Source organism: Schistocerca gregaria, chromosome 6 (genome assembly GCF_023897955.1).
Source record: "Schistocerca gregaria isolate iqSchGreg1 chromosome 6, iqSchGreg1.2, whole genome shotgun sequence".
Lineage (NCBI taxonomy): Eukaryota > Metazoa > Arthropoda > Insecta > Orthoptera > Acrididae > Schistocerca > Schistocerca gregaria.
The window spans coordinates 189,398,864-189,422,559 of record NC_064925.1 but is presented as its reverse complement, the minus strand read 5'-3'; the positions used below and the strand labels follow the sequence as shown (position 1 = coordinate 189,422,559).

At 43.6% G+C, this 23,696-nt stretch overlaps 1 pseudogene; it reads left to right on the top strand.

Annotated features, from left to right (window-relative positions):
* Positions 1–332: 332 nt before the first annotated feature.
* The window catches only part of LOC126278797 (neural-cadherin-like), a 217,978-nt pseudogene continuing 194,614 nt past the window's right edge, over positions 333–23,696 (top strand).

The window sequence follows — 23,696 nt, the reverse complement described above, 5'->3', positions numbered from 1 at the left end:
TGGATAACTCAGTTCTTCTGTGCTAGTGGTGGTTGGCTGGATTGGGCGTGCATATACTCGTGCCTGTCCATATGTGTAGGCTTCTAATATACACTGTGCGCTAGTACGCCCTCCTCTGCCCTATATGCATCCACTTCTACGAATGAAAGTGCGTCATTCATTTCAAATGTGAACTGTAGCTACCCCTGCATTTTATTAAAATATTCGTGAAATCTGTGTAGGTCCACTGCACCATTAGGCCATATAGCGAATGTATCATCCTAGTATCTGAAGCAGCGTTGTGGGCGTAAAGGAGCAGAAGAAAGTGCCGTTGCTCCGAAGTCATGAATACGATGGCTGCTAATTTCCCCATTGCTACTTCCTTGCCATTTGAAGTATGTAGAAGACATATCTCAACGAGGTTACGTATGTCTGGCTTGACATGCGCTTGCAGGACGTGAACATTTTTGTCCACTGGCACCTTTGTGAATAGCGACTTTATGTCAAAGCTGACCATGATGTCCATGGATAAAATTGTTTCTCCCGTTATGTATTCTATTAGGAGTGTCGATTTCTTCACATGAGAGACCGCTTTGCCAAACTGAGATCTTAATTTGTGTAGTAGATACTTTGCCAAATTGTTTGTAGGAAAGTTGATCCAGTTCACAATTGGCCTTAATGGATAATTTTGTTTATATATTTTTGGCACTTCATAAATTCTAGAATAGGAATGAGTCCCTCAGTTCTGTCAGCGTCAGTTATTGAGTCCTCGATAGACGTCTGCGTCTTTCGAATAATCTTGGTCGTGGCCAAAAAGTTGGTTTCTACACTATAGTTTTTTACTGTATAATACAGTACTATACTCAGTAAACTTTTATGCCAACTGACTCTGGCTCCAGAAGCCTATTCGGTTATAATATTTCGTTATTTACTGTCCTTTCCGGTGCTGAAATTTTAATGGCTAGCAGAGTGTTAAGCCGAAATATCTAAAATAATTGCAAAATAACCAGTAGAAGATTGAACAGATAACTAAAATACTCAAAAGCCAATATGTGTGTATCATGGCACCTTATCTACAAAGACCTTCATTTAGTAAGTTCCTATGTGTGTGTGCTTACAGTATGAGCTGCGGATTGCGGCAGTGGTGACAGGGAAGTCCCCGGTGGCGTCGTCCCGGGCAGAGCTGTTGGTGACGGTGGTGGATGTCAACGACATGCCACCAGTGTTCCAGCAGCCCGTGTACCGCGCAGAGCTGCAAGAGGAAGAGGACCCCGCAAACCTGCCTAGGAGGATCCTCACGGTCAGTGCCAACGGCTGCCTGCCTGAAATCATTGATGTACAATGTTGGATGGTGACTTACTTATGTTCAGTTGATTTTCTGTAATTTTTTTTTTTGAGTAATCAGCATTTCATTTACATCTATACTCCTCAAGCCTTCTTAGGGTGTGTATCAATATCTTCCGCCACCCCTCCCTCCATATGCTGTTCCATTCACAAATGGTGCGTCTGAGTAATAATTGTCGGTAATGCTCCGTGTGACACCTAACCTCTCCGATTTTCTAATCGTGATCATTTCGTGAGAAAAATGTGAGATTAAATAATACGTTACCCAACTCGTCTTGAAACATACGCTGCGAAATGTCAACAGTAACTCACAATTTTACACAGCATCTGCCATTGTACCTCCGTAACGGTCTCCCGTCGATTAAATAATACTGTGACGAAGCGCCCCGCTCTTCATTGCATTTTCTCCGTGCGTTCTATTACTCCTACTTTAATGGTCGCAGATCGATGAACAATACACAAAAATGGATAGAAAGAGTGTTTTCAGCCCCTTCTTCCATGGATGAATTACACCAGCTTAAGATTCTTCCAATGAACCCCAACGTGACATCTCCTTTTCCTACGGTGAATTTAATGTGATCATTCCATTTTATGGTGGTTACTATTTCCATAGACATGCCGCCAATAGTGTAATATGATGGTTATTTTTTCAACCTCCGATCGGTCGCGAAGTGAACATCCTGTAAATCTTTGTACGCATGTGTTGTGCTGTTTCTAATAAGTCCGTCTACTGCATCAGGTCGCACTTTTCAGTACTGAGAACATAGTGAGAACGTAAAGATGCCTACAACATAGGGCCTCCCCCCAAATATGAAGTGCTGCTGAGAGTTTTTGCCTGATTTCATGCAGCCCACATCACGAACTGTCGTCTGTTTCCTTCATGACAGTTCTCGGTCGCATACTACGGTAATGAAGACGCTCCTGCAGCGTTTTCGATGGGAAACGATCACCTAAGTACAGCCCGGACTTGACACCGTTTCATTTTCAAATCTTCGCTCACATGAACAGATGGCTATGAGGACAGTATTTTGGCACAGACAACGAGCCGTAGACCAGCTCAGGGAATTGGTGGAAGTCACTGGGCGGACGGCTGCCTTCTATGACTAATGTATTGGAAAATGAAGATGGTATCTATTCCTTCTAACATGTCCGAAAGAACATATACCATCTTCATATAGTTAAGGCTAACCGGCCATTGACATTCTTCTTGTGTGCGGATGCACACGTATTGCCCGAACTCGTACAGCTCTCGGTCAGATTGTCTGCAGCGAGTAATGAGTGTAATGGGTAGGGGCACTACGAATGTAGAGTGTGGACGTTAAGTTGGGAATGTGGGTCTCAATGGGAGCGTGCAAGGGATAAATCCCTTCTGTCGCAATACCCTCTGTGTCCTCGGTGGCTCAGATAGCTAGAGCGTCTGCCATGTAAGCACGAGATCCCGGGTTCGAGTCCTGGTCGGGGCACACATTTTCAAGTGTCCCCGTTGGTGTATATCAACGCCTGTCGACAGCGTAGGGTCTTGATTTAATTATCGTTTCAAGGTATTGGAAGGTTGGTACAACGCAACGACAAAAGTCGGAGCGGTGACTATGTGGAAAAGTAACTGGAAGATGTAACTGAACGCTGGTAAAAAAAGAAAAGATAAAATAAAATAAAAAATCAATTTCACGACCGGTCAAAGGTTGAAAAAAAATAGTCCTAGTAGAACAGTAGACTTCTTTTATTTAGGCCCAATATTCACTTTCACGGTCATCTGACAGCCCTGCAGAAATTCTTCACCTTCTGTAGGTTTTCCTGTATTTTACTATAGTTTTCTCGCCTTTCAGTCTTCCTACAGACAATATCATCATCTGTAAGTAGCTTTAAGGAGTCTCCAACATTATACACGTGATTATTAATATAAACCAGCGGAAAAATGCTCCTGTAGGAGCACAAAAAATGCGAATACGTTCATGTTTAAAAGCCTCTCACTGAGGTATAAACTGCCATTCTGTCTTCCTTGGCACCTTCACAAATTTTCCCAAAAATTTTGCCATACGAACATATTCCCGCTCTTTTTGACATGCAGCTCACCTCTCACTGCCACAAGCTCCCCTAACTGTAAGTCGCTCACACCCACTAGTCCGTCGTTGTTTGTCGCTCGTACCCATTCATTCGCACTTGCCGATTCTCACTCACTTATACCAAATCATTGTCATCATCTCTTTGTCTCTGTCTAACTGCCACTGTCTCCTCACTGTCTCCTGTGTCACAACCATAGTCTCCTTCGTTCTGTCCTACTATTACTGCCTCCTCTCTCTGTCACAGTCTTCCTATTGCTCGCTCGCACTGCTGCTAGCTCATTCATTACCTCCCACTGTTCCTGTCTCTTCTCACTGTCATTGTCTCTCTCTTCTTCGTTGCCACTGTCATAGACCCTGCCTGTTATTATCGATGGCCGTCATCCATTTCCATTTTTTTCGTCTCTTTATTCCTCTCCCCCTCTCTTTTCCTATCATTGTTCTGCCAGTGTCACTGCCACTACGTCCCTCCCTTTCTTTCATACTGCCATTGCCTGTTTCATTTTTTCTATACCACAACCACTAACTTCCAGTATTTATTACTTTTCCTTATCTTTCCCACTGACACTTTATCCTTCTCTACCAGCATAAAAAAGGGCGAATATGTTCGTAAACGAAAACTTATGCGAAATATTTTTAAAATGGTGAGGCAGATGGTAACCCCTCTTTCCAGCCAGAGTCATTTAAACAGGAACATATTCGCCTTTTTTGTGTCCAGATAGGAGCATTTTTCTGCTGGTCCCCTTCTTTTCCCTGACACAGCTGATCACGTCACTCATATGAAAAGAACTTTATGAATCAGCAGAATTTTAACAGTTTACTTATATGAAATTGAAATAACCCAAAACCAATTTTAACCACAGACCGTATTTTACGTGCACAAGAATGTTGTGCGCCCTTGAGTCCTACAACACGGATTTCCCAGAACCCTTCTGATGACAACGAAGGTACTTCACAGCATATCTCTTCGTCATCAGGTTGCCTTCCATTACAAAAGTTGGTGCACTCAGCGACTGTGATATTCTTTATAAATTATGGAACGCAGCAATCAGTCGTCCTGTTTTTTGTAGGTTTTATTTGGCAAATCCAGATTTCGGCTAGTGCCTAGCCATTATCAATGCACTATTTTCTAGTCTCGATACATGTTAGATCCGTTGTTGTTCGAGTGTCAGTCAGTTCAAAGAACTGTGAGTGACGCACGAACAACAGGAAACTGACCTGTATAGAGACTAGAAAATAGTGCATTGATAATGGCTAGGCACTTGCCGAATCTGGATTTGCCAAATAAAACCTACAAAAAGAGGGGACTGATTACTGCACTCTATAATTCATAAAGTATATCCCTTCGTGTTACGTCAATTGATAATATACGTCTTTGCCTAACATCGGATTCCACGTGGGTATTTTACGTGCACGCGTAGGATAACTTCGAACACCTGTAACCAGGAAACGGATAAAGATAACAGGAAAATTTTCCAATGCTGTTCGAGAAAGGAATCTTAGACTATATCATGGAAATTATACTTATTTGCTATGCATAACCGTCTTGGAATCAGGGGATCAATTTTGGTATCCAAATATCACGTTTATAGGGTGTTTCTCAATAATGGGTAAAGGCTTTGGAAAACAAAAATATCGTACTTCTAGATAAATTCCTAGAGAAGGTTCCGTTAAAATTTGAGCAATTTTCTGTGATTAATTACTATTTATATTCCTCCTCATACCGGATTTTAAATGCATATTTTACGTGTGGCATCTATAAACCTCTGATCCTGGAAACAGCTAAAGATAAAAAGAAAATTTTCAAGATCGGGATTGGGATCTTAGGAATATATCGTAATAATTTCAGCCTTATGTTGTGCATAGTCTCTTGGAATCCGTGGCTCGGCTTTAGTACGAAAAAATGGTATAAGACTTTTGTTTAGTTTTCTGAGGAACTGCACATGAAGAAATGGTGCCTACATAAGCTTTTTAAGGCCCACGGTGGACCACGTCAAATGCAAAAAAAAAAAAAAAAAAAAAAAAAAAAAATCAACCGATTTTCTCCATTTGCATAAGCAGAAAGAAGAGTCTAATATTCATAATTTGACCCTGTACCGTAGGATAATGACACTAAGACGATCCTTCTGTTTGGTATACAAATGGCTCCTAGCCCAGATACTATCCAAAACCTCGACCAAACCTTGTTATCACCATTAGAATTTGAGGTATGAGCACCGGATGAATCTTGTTCTTATGATCGGCGTTTTGGGTCACATTAAGTAGCGCATGCCGTCGCATTCTAACCAATTGTACACGGTAGCTTCCCGTCAAGCATTCTTGGGGTACTCTAGAAATTATCTGTACATTTCACGATTTTGCTCCGTTAAGAACAGTGTGATAATTTTTATTTACAAGAATGTCCTTTATACAATCACAAATCCGGCCCGCTACTCGATGTGCTCGTACTGTGTTCACTAAGTGACAGCGCGACACTGTATAGAATGCCTTGCAGATCACGCCATCAATCTGTGCGCCTTTGTTTACGGCGTTCTGGATTTTAAAGGTGAACAAACTCCATTTGTGGGATCCATGCCGATTATTGAAGAGGTGATCTTCGCTCTCAAGAAACGTCGTAATATGTGAGCATAAGACATATTCCATAATTATACTACAGATGTCGTCAGCGATACAAGCCGGTAACTGCGCGCGTCTGTCTGTTGACCCTTCTTGAAAATGAGATTTACCATTCCTTTTAGCAATCGTTTGATACCTTTCGACTTGTTTGTTGCATTCCTCCATATTTCCTTACCTTAAAGGTCGATCCAAAAACTGTTCCGTTTGATGATGATGCAAGCATAAGAGGAGTACCCATAAAGTTTCAGTTATCACTTCGAACAAATCAGAGCCAGGACCAGTATAGAAACAGGGATTAGTGATCATCAAATCATAACAGTGACGATGGTCCATCAAGAATGCTAGAAGAGTATTTTTGCTGAAAAGTGCATATAAAATCTTTACATGTTTCACCCTCTACAGCGCCCTCTAGTACCATGCAAATTATTTCCTGATGTCTTAACAGACGTCCTATTATTCTGCCCCTTCTCGTTATCAGTACTTTCCTTACATTCCTTTCCTCGTCGACTCTGTGAAGAACCTCCTCATTCTTTACTTGATCAGACTACCTAATTTTCAATATTCTTACTTAGTGGCACATCTCAAACGCTTCTATTCTCTTTTGTACCGGTTTTCCCCGCAGTCTCTTTTGTACTGGTTTTCCCGCAGTCCATGTCTTACTATCAAGCAATTCTGTTCTCCAAACATACATTCAAGTAAATTTCTTCCTCAAATTAAGGCCTGTGTATGGTACTAGTAGACTTCTCTTGGCCAGGAACTCCCTTTTACTACTGCTAGGCTACTTTTTATGTCCTCCTTGCTTCGTCCATCAAAGGTGATTTTGCTACCGAGGGAGCAGAATTACATCATGAGTTCCAATTCTAATGCTAAGATTCTCGCTAATCTCATTTCTGCCACTTCACATTTCTTTCGTCGATTTACTCTCAATCTGTATCCTATACTGATTAGACTATTTATTTCACTCAATAAATCTTGCATTCTTCTTCACTTTCACGGATAATAATAATGTCACCAGGGAATCTTATAATTGACGTACTTTAGCCTTCAAAAAAATTTTCAAACACACTCTTGACCTTTTCTTTTGTTTCCTTCATTGCTTCTAGGATGTGTAGACTGAAAAGTAGGGACGAAAGTCGACATCCTCGTCTTACACCCTTTTAATCGATGTACTTCGTTGTCAATCTTATCGTTCTCTCTTGATTATTGTATACATTATTACCTGTCTTTTCCTACAGCTTACTTATTGTTTTCTAAGAGTTTCGAACCTCTTGCACTATTTTGTATTGTAGAACGCTTTTTGCAGGTCGACAAACCCTATGAACTGGTCTTCACTTTCCTTTACTCCTGCTTCCATTGCCTGCCGGCCGCGGTGGTCTAGCGGTTCTATGCGCTTAGTCCGGAGCCGCGCGACTGCTACGGTCGCAGGTTCGGATCCTGCCTCGGGCATGGATGTGTGTGATGTCCTTAGGTTAGTTAGGTTTAAGTAGTTCTAAGTTCTAAGGGACTGAAGACCATATATGTTAAGTCCCATAGTGTTCAGAGCCATTTGAACCATTTTTTGCTTCCATTGCCAACCGCAATGTCAGAATTTTCTCTCAGGTGCTTTTACCTTTCCTAAAGCGAAACTGATTGTTGTCTCACAGATCCTCTGTGTATTATTCGTGTCAGGAACTTGGATGAATGAGCTGTTAAGCTGATTGTGCGATAATTCTCGCACTTGTCGGCTCTTCCTATCTGTGGAATTCTGTGGATGATGTGTGGATGATGCAAGCGTCGAGTTGTCATCATCCTTCACAAACTTCCAGCCTCCTTAGAACGTTGGTGCACCTGGCTCATGGTGTTTCTGATGGAGACTGCCCTACAAAGTAGCTGGAACTTTCAGAGTTAATGGTTACTCTCCACATCAGATTAGAACAGCGCCAAGAAGGAAGAAACGTGACCACCCACAACATCAAGAAGATTAGGAGCTATTCAAGTACAGGGCGTTCCTTACATACACCAGCAACCTTTCATCTAAAACAGGTAGGATCATAAGGAAACATCAAGTTAAAGTAATCTTCCGGCCACCGGCGAAGATTAGTGCTGTTCTCGGTTCAGTAAAGGACGATTGGGTCTGCGGAAGGCCGGGAACTATAAAATTCCTTGCCAGTGTAGCATAGCTTACATCGGTCAGACAACACGCACAGTACCCGACAGATGCGTTGAACACAAACGCCACACTCGCCTTTCGCAGCCCAGTAAGACGGTCGTAGATGAGCACTGTATTACCACAGGGCACGCTAAGGATTTTTCTGCCACAAGAATCTTGGCCCCAGCGAAAACTTCTTGGGATTCCATAATAAAGAATTTGTGGAGATACGCCTAGCGCAAAAACTTATAAATCGTGATGGCGGTTTTCAACTGTACAAGGCCTGGGCCCCGGTGATCTCTCTAATTTACTCTGAGAGAAGACAGTTCATTCATAAAGACACGTCTGGCGACATCTGACGTCTGTTTTCAGCGACGCTGGCGCGTTTTCCGACAAAGGGCGGACCTGTAGTTTTCACCTTTATGCATGCGCCTGCGCTCCACAGATAGAACATTAGTTCCAGAGGGCGCGGATTTCGATAGAGGACGCTCCTGTGACGGAGGCCAATGCGCATGCCTTTTCGCGCCAATTTTTTGCTATAAAGTTGACTTCGGGAAACTGCAGTCTCCAATGAAGGACACTCACCTGAAGATGGCTAGACGATTGCCAGCCGAAATATCGTGGCAAGAAGTCAACGTCATCCGGCTGCAATCCCGAAATCTAGTCGAATAAAGGGAATGTGTTCATATGTGTTTAAAACACACATATGAAGTGGAAATTGAACCCATACCTCATACCTAAGAAACAAGAATCAATGCACCAGAACACTAAAGCAAACACTTGATACATTCATGCTTGTGTCGTAACAACTGATGCACTTGGCTTACAAATTAGACACGGTGAGAAAATTCAATTCTCTGTTAACTGGTTAATTATCAGTCTCATGTAAACGGTATGGAAAGATTCTTCTAGGCATCATAGCATCGATTGGAAGCCTTTTTGAAATTTCAAAAAAAGTCTTTGATCGAGAATATGAAGTTACCAAATACTTAGATTACTACTGCCGTTGTCGCTATTAACTTCTTCATTCTGCAGCTGCTATATGCATGCTTGAAAGAAATATTTAATGTTTCTTGGTCACCTATAGAAACGGTGACACAGAAATATTTATTTCGCAACAAATGGTTGCGGCGTTCTGTGACAACTGGACCGTCCTTTTTCTAGTCATTAGAACTTAGGAATAATGGAGAACAGCCGACCACTAGTGTGGCCGAGCGGTTCTAGGCGCGAAGTCCGGAGCCGCGCGAATGCTACGGTCGAAGTTTCGAATCCTGCCTCGGGCATGGATTTGTGTGATGTCCTTAGGTTAGTTAGGTTAAAGTAGTTCTAAGTTCTAGGGGACGGATGACCTCAGATGTTAAGTCCCAAAGTGCTCAGAGCCATTTGAACCATTTCTCTTGTCTTATACTTGCACGATATGTATGTTGGTGGCAGTAGCATCAGACAGCGTTTTGTTGTAAATACCGGTTCACAAAAACTCCCTCAGTAATGATTGTAGAAAAAGAACTTCTTCCTTCCAAGAATTCCCATTTGGATTCACGCACTATTTCCGTAGTACACATACTAGTATCAAATCTAGAATTGTCCTAGAATTGTCCCAATAAACGAAACTCGACCATTCGCATCCCATATAACGCACGACAAGCGACAACAACCCTACAACAAGCAACATCTGTCGCTGTACTTTAGTTCAATTTTGTAAGGATTGTAAACATCTCGTTCCACCTCACATCGTCGAAATCTTTCTTTAAGTGCAGGAAGGATAGTGAGGGATGCATTTATCAAAGGTGCGCCATGCATTACTAAGTGTAATAACACTATTACTCTTTCGTTCTATTTTCTATCCTAAAAACAAACTAATTTTCGTCCAGTACGTATTTAAATTTTCTTTCCTTTCAGCTGTATATAATTCTGAGTAGAATTTTACTAGGGCGACTAATCAGATTAACCGTCTGATAGCTTTCGCGTTTATCCGCTCGTACCCTCTTTGGTAATTACAGTTCGTGCAAGTCGACCCTAGAACCTCGTCTTTTGCAAAGAACTCCCTTTCCCGTTCACCTGCCTAAGTGGTCTTCACGGCCCTAGCTGTATGTACCGTATTCTACGGTCCAAAGTCTACGCAGGCTGTCCTGCATAGCTTGCTGAACTGCCAACGCTCCGAATAACACGGTTTTCGTTAAGAAAACCTCCACCACTACCTTTCTCCTGTTGCGTTCCTCCTTAAAGCTATGCAGGAGCGCCCGTTTGCTGTTTGTAAAGTAAGAGAGAGATAATGGCAGGTTGAGGCTTTCTGTACACCGATGAGGGGATTCGGATGTTCCGTTGGTAATACACTATCTGTTCAAAAGTATCCAGACACCTATTTGAGGATATTTTTATACCATACGTCCACCCGTCCCCATTATGACGGCCTGAACTGCATTGCAGACACTTTCAATGAAGTGTCTGGATGTCTGGGGGGGGGGGGGGGGGGGGGGGGGAATGGCTGTCCATTCTTCCTGAAGAACCGAAAGTGATGGACGTGTTCAATTTTCCTTTCTCTTACCTGTGTGGTATACTAGTCTTGCGGATCTCCTTTAATGTTTGGATAAGGACTCGTACTCGATTTTTAAATGTTTTGACTCATCTGTGCCGCCTATTAGGCATCTAAAACTAAAACTCCCCTGGAAATATTAATTTACCAGCATAAAAATCATTACTAGGCCCCTAGAATACGCATCTGTCAACAATGTTCCTCCACTCCGAGCGTCGCTCGGCTTCAGAGAATGCTAAATAGCCATACTAAGAATAAACAAATGTCTCAATTCCAAGCAGCAGTTAAAAAAGCTAAACACTGCCTCAATTACTGGAAACAAAATCAGAATATTTTCAACTCAGTTGACCCTATAAAGGGAACGATGAACTGCTGAGAACATATTACAGGCACTACCCCGCGTATAATCAAACTTTCTGTCTTTTAAAGCGTGAATCTGTTGATTCTTGTAGCCCTAGACCGGCGCGCCTGTCGGAGTGGGCGTGCGGTTCTAGGCGCTACAGTCTGGAGCCGAGCGACCGCTACGGTCGCAGGTTCGAATCCTGCCTCGGGCATGGATGTGTGTGATGTCCTTAGGTTAGTTAGGTTTAAGTAGTTCTAAGTTCTAGGCGACTGATGACCTCAGAAGTTAAGTCACATAGTGCTCAGAGCCAAGACCGGGGCAACTTTATCATACTCCAGTCCAAAATCGATACAAAGCGAAGACTGACAGAAAATGCTCTGTTAATTTTTCTTGTTTCTGCACGGGACCAGCATGTTGTAGAATCAGTGCGACTTGACCTACCGTTCCTTCCCCCCATTGCATAGGCATCAGTTTACCGGTTATTGCCTTCTCAGGAAATGGAAGCTGGCTGACAATATGGAATTGCTTTGTTGGTGACATGTAACACATATTTTTCACGAAAAGAAAACAGATATTATGACATATTTGGCCGGGAGACTCCATCTGGAGAGATCGGCCGACCGGTATGACCAAGCCACAGAAGAACGCAAAACAGGAGCGCTGATAAAGCATATGCACCATTAGCTGCTTTGCAGCACGTTCAGATTTCTTCGAATGGTTTTTAATGGTCGCAAGTCGTTCCAACCTGTACACGAGAGCAGAAACGGTGGTAGCGCTGCTGTGCGATTACGTTCGATGGTGATGCAGCCTCACACTGTGCTCAGAGAAGGGTTAAACGCCCGAGAGTGAGGGAAGTGTTGAAGGTAGTAATGAATGTTTTCCGGTTGCTCATTGCGCTGCATACTGTCGTTTTCTTTCGCCGTGATTCTGAGCGGTGGTGTCCCTGGAATGTTTCCCTCGGGCGCTCATAAGAAAACAACGCAATTTGAGAGCTTGGCGCCGCGTTTCGGACCTCCATCGCAGAGGTGTTAAAAGAAGTGGTGAAATGTGGATAAAAGGGCTTTTGACTGCCTTCCGATCACGTGACACCTTCACAATGGCATGGGCAGAATTGTGGTGAAATTTGGCGCCAATGTGACATCGTTAACCCACCTTAGGGGTCACATGACCTTCTGAGCTGTGGGCCTTTTTATAGTATTTTGTCGACACCTTCCCGTTTAATGCGTGGTCAAACCCGAAGGTGACTTCGCAGGGCGCTACGTTTTTGCACCATTACAGTGGAATGTTGTACGCACCTTTGAGGCAAATTTCAAACTTACTCGTCGCAATTGGTGTGAATTATGAGGTTTCGAAAAACGAATTCCTTTTTGCAGCGTATTTTCAAATTCAAATCTGTGTGAATTCCTAAAGGACCAAACTGCTGCGGTCATCGGTCCCTAGACATACACACTACTTTAACTAACTTATTCTAAGAACAACACACAGGCCCATGCCCGAGGGACGATTCGAACCTCCGGCGGAAGGGGCCGCGCAATCCGTGACAATACGCCCTAAACTGCTCGGCCACTCCGCGTGGCAGTGTATTTTCCGGAAATCTGATGGGTACGCTGTAATTAAAATTTCTCGAAGTCGGACCTCTTTCTAAGCGCTCTTCATAGACATGAGTGTACGAGTATGTACCCTCGTCCACATTCCGAAATCAGTACACGGTGTCCTGGGTAGCTTGCTGGACTGCCAACGCTAGGAACTAACACTGTTTTGGCTAAATACTCCTCCAGCCAGCCTTTCTCCCAGTGCGTTCGTCTAGAAGAATATGAAGAGCGCCCCTGCGGTGTCTTTAAATTTGGAGAGAAGTGCTGTCAGGTTGAGAGTATATCCGCTCGTAAGTAGATTCGGATGTTCAGTTCCCATATTTATGCCCGCTTTAGGAAAGGTAAAGGTACCAGACAGAGAGCCCTCACGCTGCGCTTGATAATGGAAGCAAGACCGAAGAAAAACTGAAACAAGTTCGTAGGGACATGTTGACCTGAAAAAAGCAGCAGTAAAATGCAGCAAGCTGTTCAAAATTCTGAGAAAAATAGGAGTACACTGCAGGGTAACACGGTTGGTATATAAGAGGGAACAATAAGATGCAAGACCAAGAACGAAATGGGATAAAATAGGAATGCAATCTTTCGCCCCTACTGTTCAATCTATACATACACGAAGCAATGCTGGAATTGAGAGAAAAGTTCAAGAGTGGAATTAAAATTCAGCGTGAGAGTATGATAAGATTCGCTGTGGTATTGCTATCCTCAGCGACGGTATGAATAATTACAGAATCTATTGAATGCATTGAATATTTTAATCAGTACCGAATATGAATAGAGAGCAAACTGTTATAAACTTAACTTCAAAATTGGTGATCACGATATAGGTGAAGTTAAGGAAGTTCGCTACCTTGGAAGCAAAGTAATCCATTACGGACGAGGAAGAAGTCTTGTAGTACGAAACATATGCCTTATTTTGATGAAAAAATATACATTTGGATGACAGCATTATACGGTAGTGAATAGTGTACTGTGAGAAAGCCGGAACAGAAGTGAACGGAACGTTTCGGGATGTGGTGCTGTTGCAGAAGAATGTTGAAAATTCGGTGGACTGATAATATAAGGAATGAGGAGGTTGTCCGCACAATCGACGAGGAAAGAAACGTATGGTAAACACTGACAAGAAGAACGTACATGATGCTAGGACATGTGCTGAAACTTCAGGGAATAACTTACATGCTACCGTGCTACTAAAGGGAGTGTAAAGAGTAAATATCGCAGAGGAAGACAGAGATTGGAATACATCTAACAAATAATGGGAGGCATAAGTTGCAAGTGCTACTCTGAGATGAAGATATTGGGACAGGAGAGGAACACGTGGCCGGCCGCATCAAACGAGTCGGAAGAGCTACAATTCAAAATTTTAAAAAATTACACGCATAAGACAATAGCCCGACTCTCATTCTACCATACAGTTTTACCCTGTCAAGAAATCACATCCTGCAGTTTGTGTCTTTTTAGCAGAGTGATTTTCTTGTATAAATTCGGCGGTACTAGGGAATGGTATCCTTGTCAGTCTTCTGCTTTCATATGTCACAAACTCTGTCAATAGCGGTCGTACTTGGGAAGAAATAAGAGACAGAAAAAAATAAAGTTTGACGAAATGAAATAGTCTGCAACTAATAAAGTCACACATTTCCTAACATTTGCAGTTGTTGTTTTATCTCAAAACTTCGGTTTCCTTCAGAAGTCTTCAGGAGATAGAAAGCGTTGGAAAGTTTCTTTGAGTAAATGAGGAATTTAGGGATACAATACGATCCCCGACGTATTATTCTCATAGGAACCGCTGATACAAGATTAGTCTAATTACAACCTGCACAGGTGCATCTAACAAGTAAACAGTGATTTTTCCGACGCTCTATACGCGAATGTAGCAGGTAGAAAGCCTAATACGTGGTAAAATTGAATTCACTCTGTGCCAGACACTTCACAGTAACTTACGGATATAGATACAGATACAGAAAAGCAGCTCACTTTTCCTCGGAATTCTTTGGGGGTGCACCGTCATTATTATTACTAGTCGCGGAAAGGGCTGATCATTGGTGAATTGGCTGCATTTTTCCTGAGAAACGCCCTGCCATGAAACGTTTCACTATTTGCAAGTATATTTTATTTACATATACATAGTTCTTTTGCTGATATTGTGCATACAAATATGCAGTGTGAACCTGAACTCTACTGACAAAGTTTCGGAGTCATTTAGGAACATTTTCTGTGTATTTTGGTGTAAAAGACCAGTGATCTGAGCTCATCATAAAGTATTATGTATTAGCTCGGCAACTGAGCTTCCTCGGTTTTGCAATAGATGGCAGTAGCGTCAAATCATGGTGCAGCTGGCAGGTCGTAAGTGCCTTACAATAAGTATTTGCATTTGTAAACATAGCGTCATCAAAATATTATTCGACTTGTGATTGCATCATAAAGTTATTCTCCATTGATTACGTCAACTCAAGAGCCCAATTCTCGTCATTAGCGGGAAGTTTTAATTTTCTGCTTTAACTTGAAGAAAACTGTGACGGAAACTATTACAGGAGATCGTTATCGAAATCAACTGGGGAGTTTGAGCTGAGTACTGAAACACAAACGGCCGCAATATAGTGACAGACATGAAATGGTGATTTTGCAGCATGACAGTGCTTGACCTCATGTCGCAACATCAGTCAAAACATAGTTGGAAACGTTGAAATGGGAAGTCGTAACGCACCCACCGTATACTCCAGACATTGCTTCCTATGACTACCACTTTTCCCGATCAATGTCACACAGCCCGGCTGGCCAGCGCTTTTGGTCACATGAAGAAGTGTAAGACTGTATCGATTCATGGATGTCCTCTAAAGACGCCCGGTTCTTCCGCCACGGGATTCGTATGCTGCCAGAAAAATGGGACATATTAGTAGCCAGTGACGGCCAGTACTTTCAATCGTAAAGTTTTTGTAAATTTTTGACAACAAAGACTCGAGTTAGAGAAAAATTGGCGGAAGCAAAGTTGTAGACCTAATAATTATGATTCATTAGCTCGTTACCCCAATTCATTCACAACAGTAAAAATAATGTGCAATATGCAATCACCTAAAATTACAATAAAAACACACAACCATCCTCATACAGATAGAAAAGTGGTGTAATGTGGTTGTCGTCGTAGTGAGGGTAAGAAATCTAATTAAATACAATAGCTCTCTAAGTAACCACCAGAGACCACAGGTCTATTGTACCAAACCGTCCCCGAACAAGGACTGAAATTTTATCGATTAGTTATGGTTCACCCTACAGTCATTTCATTGTACGGACGCTCTTTAATAGAAACTGAGGCTCAATCTTCTATCTGGTATCCCAGGTTCACGTTTAGCGGGCGTCCCTAAGACACTTCACAAAAACTTCCGTTCCTTCGTGCAATCCTTTCCACCTGACTGATGCTCGTCTAATTAGGCTTTACTGACTGTCCTTTAATTTTTGCTTTCCGTAATTTGTTTTCCCTTTTAAAGATTGCTTAATTTTACTACAATGTTTTTTAACCAGACACACTTCATCGATAAAATACGGAAGTTTGCAAAATATATCCAAGAATAATGCCAATGTCGGCTTCCAAACCAGAACTGTCACAATAAACGCTGCCTCGCTAGAGGCAGTGTAGTAGCTGCCCCGCTACTGGGTTCACCCACAAAAGAGTCTGTAGTACGCTAGAATGTCAATCGGATCACTGTTTCTCAGTTTTTGCCCTAACCTAGTCCTCAACGATGTGAGTAATCGCCATAAACAACACGTGGTTCGGATTCCACGTTAAACTGGAAGTCCTCTTTCACCAGTTGGATGACTGGGGTGGGTCAGGGCACCAAGTCGTAGAAGTGGTGTCAAATAGAAAGACTTGCACCAGGCCACTAACCCACACAAAATTATTATTATTATTATTATTATTATTATTATTATTATTATTATTATTATTAACGTAGTAAGGAAGTGATCATGAATCTTGGTTTGTGTTGCTTCACTTCGAGGCCAATCGATTGGGCTATTGGGAAACCTGTACGTTGACAACAACCTACGAGATGACATTTATGAGCGTGAGAACACTGAAACAGTATCAGGCGCCCATACACACAAATATCATAACTACTGAAATACACGAGCCAGATACTTTGTTCGACTCTGAGTGCAATAACCACTCACAGAAAGCAGGTGGCAGCTCCAGCAGTGTAGCGCACAGATGGGGAAGAAAATGCAGTCATTGTTGTAACAAGGAACGAAGCCATTTATTTGTTGTCCAAAAAACATTATCATTGGCTTTGGGACCAAGGGGAGAACCATTTCCGAAATGGCTAAGTTCGTAAACTGTTGACCTGCCACAGTGGTTATAGTATACCGTGAATGCCAAAATGGAGCCATTCAAATCTGGCGCCGAGGAAACTCTGCTGCACCACGGGCCACACAGTGCACCGAAGAGTTTGACGATGGGCCTCCTCAGCCGACGACTCAAGCATGTGTCAATGTTAAAACCATGACATCGGCAACTACACTGAAATGGACATGTGACCATCGACACTTGATGTTGGCGCAGAGGCAGAGCGTTGCATGGTCTGATGAATCCCGATACCTTCTTCATCATGCCGATGGGAGGGTGCGATTCCAAGGGAACAGCTCCTTGACATCTGTGCTGTGGGATCAGATAATCAGGGGTGGCTCCACTTTGCTCGAGGGAGCATTCACATGGGCACCCATGGGTCCAGTGAAGCTCGTGCAAGGCATTATGACGGCCAAGGAGTATTGTTCATCGATTACAGACCAAATGCACCCCTTGTCGATGATTTTGTTTCGCGACAGCAGTGGCATTTTTTCAGCGTGATACCGCTCCATGTCACAAGTCCAGGAGTGTGGTTGAGTGGTTTGAGGAACACAGAGGTGAATTCCAGTTGACGTGCTGCCCTCCCTCCCCCCCCCCCCTCTTAATCCCCCAAATGGCGAGATCTGAACCACATCGAAAACATCTGGGATGTGATTGAACGTGGTGTCAGAACTCGTCACCCCACTCCCCCTGAAATGTATGGGAATTATTTGACTTGTGTGTGCAGATGTGATGCAAGCTCTCTCCAGCGACCTACCAAAATTATTTCGAGCACTTAGTACAGGAGCCCACGCGTATAGTAAACGGTTGTGTAAACACACTTGATCTCTTATCAACAAATAATCCTGAGTTAATAACGAGCATCAAAACCGATGCAGGGGTTTGTGAACACAGGGTTCTCGTAACGAGATTGAATATTGTAATCTCCAAAAATAAGAGAAAAATATACCTATTCAAAAAAGCAGATAAAAATTCATTTAATGCTCTCCTGAGAGACACTCTCCACTCATTCCAAATTAATATTATGAGTGTAGACCAGGTGTGGCTTGAATTCAAAAAATAGTATCCGCAGCAATTGAGAGATTTATACCAAATAAATTAACAAGCAACGGAGCTGATCCTCTTTGGTACACAAAACGGGTTAGAACACTGTTGCAGAAACAACGAAAAATGCGTACCAAACTTAAACAGACGCAAAATCCCTAAGTTTGGCGATCTTTTACAGAAACTCGAAATTTATCCAATGCGAGATGCTTATAACATTTTTACAACGAAACTTTGTCTCGAAACCTGGCAGAAAATCAAAAGAGATTCAGGTCGCATGTGAAGTATATTACCAGCGAGAAACAATCAATGTCTTCTCTGCGCGATAGCAATGGAGATACTATCGCAGACAGTGTTGCCAAAGCAGGGTTACTAAACTCAGCCTACCGAAATGCCTTCACAGAAGAAGACGAAGTAAATATTCCAGAATTAGAATCGAGAACAGCTGCCAACATGAGTAAGGTAGAAGTAAATATCCTCGGAGTAGTGAAGGAACTTAAATCAATTAATAAAAGAAAGTCTTCTGGTCCAGACTGTATACCAGTTAGGTTCCTTTCGTAGTATGCTTATGCATTAGCTCCATACTTAACAATTATATACAACCGTTCTCTCGACGAAAGATCCGTACCCAAAGACTGGAAAAAGTTGCACAGGTCACACCAATAATCAAGAAAGATAGTAGGAGTAATCCACTAAATTACAGGCCCATAGCGTTAATGTCGATATGCAGCAGGATTTTGGAACATATATTGTGTTCGAACATTATGAATTACCGCGAAGAAAACGGTCTATTGACACACAATCAACATGGGTTTAGAAAAAAATCGTTCCTGTGAAACACAACTGGCACTTTATTCACATGAAATGTTGAATGCTATTGATAAGGGATTTCATTCAGATCGATTGCGTATTTCTGGATTCCCGGAAGGCTTCTGACACTGTACCATAGGTGGCTTACAGTGAAATTGCGTGCTTATGGAATATCGCCTCAATTATATGACTGGATTTGTAATTTTCTGTCAGAGAGGTCACAGTTCGTAGTAATTGACAGAAAGTCATCGAGTAAAACAGAAGTGATATCTGGCGTTCCTCGAGTTAGTGTTATAGGCCCTTTGCTGTTCCTTGTCTACATAAACGATTTGGGAGACCATCTGAGCAGCCGTCTTCGATTGTTTGCAGATGACGCTGTCGTTTATCAATTAAGAAAGTCATCAGAAGTCAAAAGAAATTGCAAAACGATTTAGAAAAGGTATATGTGTGAGCAAAAATTGGCAGTTGACCCTAAATAACGAAAAGTGTGAGGTCATCCACACGAGTGCTAGAAGGAATTCGTTAAACTTCGGTTACACGATGAATCAGTCTAATCTAAAGGCCGCAAATTCAATTAGACACCTAGGTATTACAATTACGAACAACTTAAATTGGAAGGAACACACAGGAAATGTTGTGAGGTAGGCTAACCAAAGACTGCGTTTTATTGGCAGGGCACTTAGAAAATGTAGCAGATCTACTAAGGACACTGCCTACACTACGTCTGACCGTCCTCTTTTGGAATATTGCTACGCGGTGTGGGATCCTTTCCAGATAGGACTGATGGAGTACATCGAAAAAGTTCAAAGAAAGGCAGAACGTTTCGTATTATCGCGAAATATGGGAGAGAGTGTCACAGAAATGATACAGGATTTGGGCTGGACATCATTAAAAGGAAGGCGTTTTTCGTTGCGGCGGAATCTCCTCACGAAATTCCAATCGCCAACTTTCTCCTCTGAATGCGAAAATATTTTGTTGACGTCGACCTACATAGGGAAAAACGATCACCGCGATAAAATAAGAGAAATCAGAGCTCGTACGGAAAGATACAGGTGTTCGTTCTTTCTGCGGGCTATACGAGATTGGAATAACAGATAATTGTGAAGGTGGTTCAATGAACCCTCTGCCAGACACTTAAATGTGATTTTCAGAGTATCCGTGTAGATGTACCAAGGCCACATTGCTTCCATACAACGTGTCGCAGCTGTTATCCGTACCAAAGATGGACATGCCGGCTATTAGGTAGATGGTCATAATGTTCTGGTTGATCAGTGTGGACGACAGGCGTGAACGACGGCTCCGGATGGGCGAATTGGCGTGTCACTTTTGATCAAGTGACATCACAGAAGAAGCAAGGAACTACAACAGTGTCTCCTCAATGACTTTTTAGTGAAAATTGTTGCTTATGGGCCTCCGAAGCAGGCACCTAGTTCGTGTACCCACGCTGACTGCTATTCATCAGAGGTGGCGGCTGGTTATCTCCTGAGTGACCAAAAATGGTCAAATGGCTCTGAGCACTATGAGCCTTAACATCTGAGCCCATCAGTCCCATAGACTTAGAACTACTTAAACCTAAGTAACCGAAGGACATCACACACATCCATGCCCGAGGCAGGATTCGAAACGGTGACCGTACCAGCAGCGCGGCTCCGGACTGAAGCGCCTAGAACAGCTCGGCCACCCTGAGGGGCAACAGGGGGGCCTTTTCAAATCAATCATGTTTTATACTCCATCGGACAGGCAGCCATTGGCGTATACATCCTTACAACAATAGCGATAAGGGTACAGGCCGAAGGAGGGAGCGTCATGATCTGGGGAATATTTTCGTGGCATTTCCTAGGTGATCTCGTCATTCTGGAATTCATAATAGATCCAAAGAAGTATTCATCTGTCGTTTGTAAACACGTCCACGAGTTTGTTTTTTCCTCAGAACGATGGGATCTATCTGTAGGGCAATGCAACCTGTGACACGGCTCACAGAGTACGTGTTTCGTGTGAAGAGTACCAGCATTCCCCTTGCCACTAATCTACTTGGCCTTACATCCAGTCGAAAATCTGTGGGACCACCTTGACCGAGCTGTTTGTGTCATGGATCTTCAACCGAGAAACTTAGCGCAACTGGACGTGGCACTAGAGTTGGCATGGCTCTACGTGCCTGTCGGAATCTTACTCACTCTCTTCCTGTACGTCCGCGCTGCAAAAGGTGGTTATTCAGACTATTGACAGATGGTCGCTTTAATGTGACTGGACCTTGTATTGTATTACCAGCATACACTCCCGGAAATGGAAAAAAGAACACATTGACACCGGTGTGTCAGACCCACCATACTTGCTCCGGACACTGCGAGAGGGCTGTACAAGCAATGATCACACTCACGGCACAGCGGACACACCAGGAACCGCGGTGTTGGCCGTCGAATGGCGCTAGCTGCGCAGCATTTGTGCACCGCCGCCGTCAGTGACAGCCAGTTTGCCGTGGCATACGGAGCTCCATCGCAGTCTTTAACACCGGTAGCATGCCGCGACAGCGTGGACGTGAACCGTAAGTGCAGTTGACGGACTTTGAGCGAGGGTGTATAGTGGGCATGCTGGAGGCCGGGTGGACGTACCGCCGAATTGCTCAACACGTGGGGCGTGAGGTCTCCACAGTACCTCGATGTTGTCGCCAGTGGTCGGCGGAAGGTGCACGTACCCGTCGACCTGGGACCGGACCGCAGCGACGCACGGATGCACGCCAAGACCGTAGGATCCTACGCAGTGCCGTAGGGGACCGCGCCGCCACTTCCCAGCAAATTAGGGACACTGTTGCTCCTGGGGTATCGGCGAGGACCATTCGCAACCGTCTCCATGAAGCTGGGCTACGGTCCCGCACACCGTTAGGCCGTCTTCCGCACACGCCCCAACATCGTGCAGCCCGCCTCCAGTGGTGTTGCGACAGGCGTGAATGGAGGGACGAATGGAGACGTGTCGTCTTCAGCGATGAGAGTCGCTTCTGCCTTGGTGCCAATGATGGTCGTATGCGTGTTTGGCGCCGTGCAGGTGAGCGCCACAATCAGGACTGCATACGACCGAGGCACACAGGGCCAACACCCGGCATCATGGTGTGGGGAGCGATCTCCTACACTGGCCGTACACCTCTGGTGATCGTCGAGGGGACACTGAATAGTGCACGGTGCATCCAAACCGTCATCGAACCCATCGTTCTACCATTCCAAGACCGGCAAGGGAACTTGCTGTTCCAACAGGACAATGCACGTCCGCATGTATCCCGTGCCACCCAACGTGCTCTAGAAGGTGTAAGTCAACTACCCTGGCCAGCAAGATCTCCGGATCTGTCCCCCATTGAGCATGTTTGGGACTGGATGAAGCGTCGTCTCACGCGGTCTGCACGTCCAGCACGAATGCTGGTCCAACTGAGGCGCCAGGTGGAAATGGCATGGCAAGCCGTTCCACAGGACTACATCCAGCATCTCTACGATCGTCTCCATGGGAGAATAGCAGCCTGCATTGGTGCGAAAGGTGGATATACACTGTACTAGTGCCGACATTGTGCATGCTCTGTTGCCGGTGTCTATGTGCTTGTGGTTCTGTGAGTGTGATCATGTGATGTATCAGACCTCATGAATGTGTCAATCAAGTTTCCCCTTCCTGGGACAATGAATTCACGGTGTTCTTATTTCATTTTCAGGAGTGTATTACCAGCATAGTATGGAAGTGAATCATGAATTCTCGGTGTTCCAACTGAACTTCGTCGCCTGTCGATGTTGCTAGTGCGATATCTGTACATGCACAAAAACATATGAGGAGCCATTTAAATGTCTGAGCGAATGTGTGAACAGCTGTGCTGCTCAGGCACACATGCACATAAATATTATAACTAAGGAAAAAAATAAAAATTTCCAAGCCGGAAAAGTTGATTTATTCAGAAAATGGAATATTCAACTCTAATGTATAGTTGTAGAAATACAGCGACGGAAATAAAACACAACACAAAGAAGGAGTTATGCGACATTAACGAAAGTTGGGAAGCGTGTTTTTTGTCTGAAAGTTGACGTCTACTCAAATTTCGCGTCAGTCGCGTAAGAGTGGCGCTAGTATGCTAATATGAAGAATGAAATCACATAGCTTTAATCACACGCTGTAATGGTTGTGAGCGTTAATTATCTTTGAGGTTGGACGTGATGAGTTGATGTTAGTCAATAGTTCCTTTAAGTCGACAAAGACGCCACTATCAACATCTTACTGAGTTTGGATGGGGTTGTGTAATAGGGCTACGAGAAGCTGGAAGTTCCTTCTGTGATATTGTAGATACACTTAGCAGGAATGTAGCCACTGTACACGACCGCTGTCAGCGGTGGTCACGAGAATGTTAGGTCACAGTCTCAGGATGGCCACCTCGCACTACCTAGAAGGAAGACCATCGCGTCTGGCGTATGGCTCTGGGGCATCGCACTGCAAATGCAGCAGCAATTTGAGCGACATCTTTCACGACGAACTGCTACAAATCGGTTATTTCAAAGACTGCTCCGAGCCAGACGTCCTGAAGCGTGCGTTCCACTGACTCAAACCACCGCTATTTGCGACGTCAACGGTGTCAAATGAGAGTTCACTATCTGTAGTGTTTTTCAATGAAATCTGATTTTACCTCGGCACCACTGACGGCCTTGTGTTTGTTAGAGTGAGGCCAGTAAGCAACCTGTTTGCCTGCTAGACACACTCGGACTACATCTGAAGTTATGGTCTGGGCTACGATTCCATACTACAGCAGGAGCACTCTCTTGGTTATCCCAAGCACTCTAATTGAAAATTTGTACGTCAGTCAGGTGAGTCGACATGTTGTGCTGCCATTTTCATGAACAGATTTCGAGGGGGAGTTTCCCAGCTGGTCCAAAAATTGGTTCAAAAGGCTCTGAG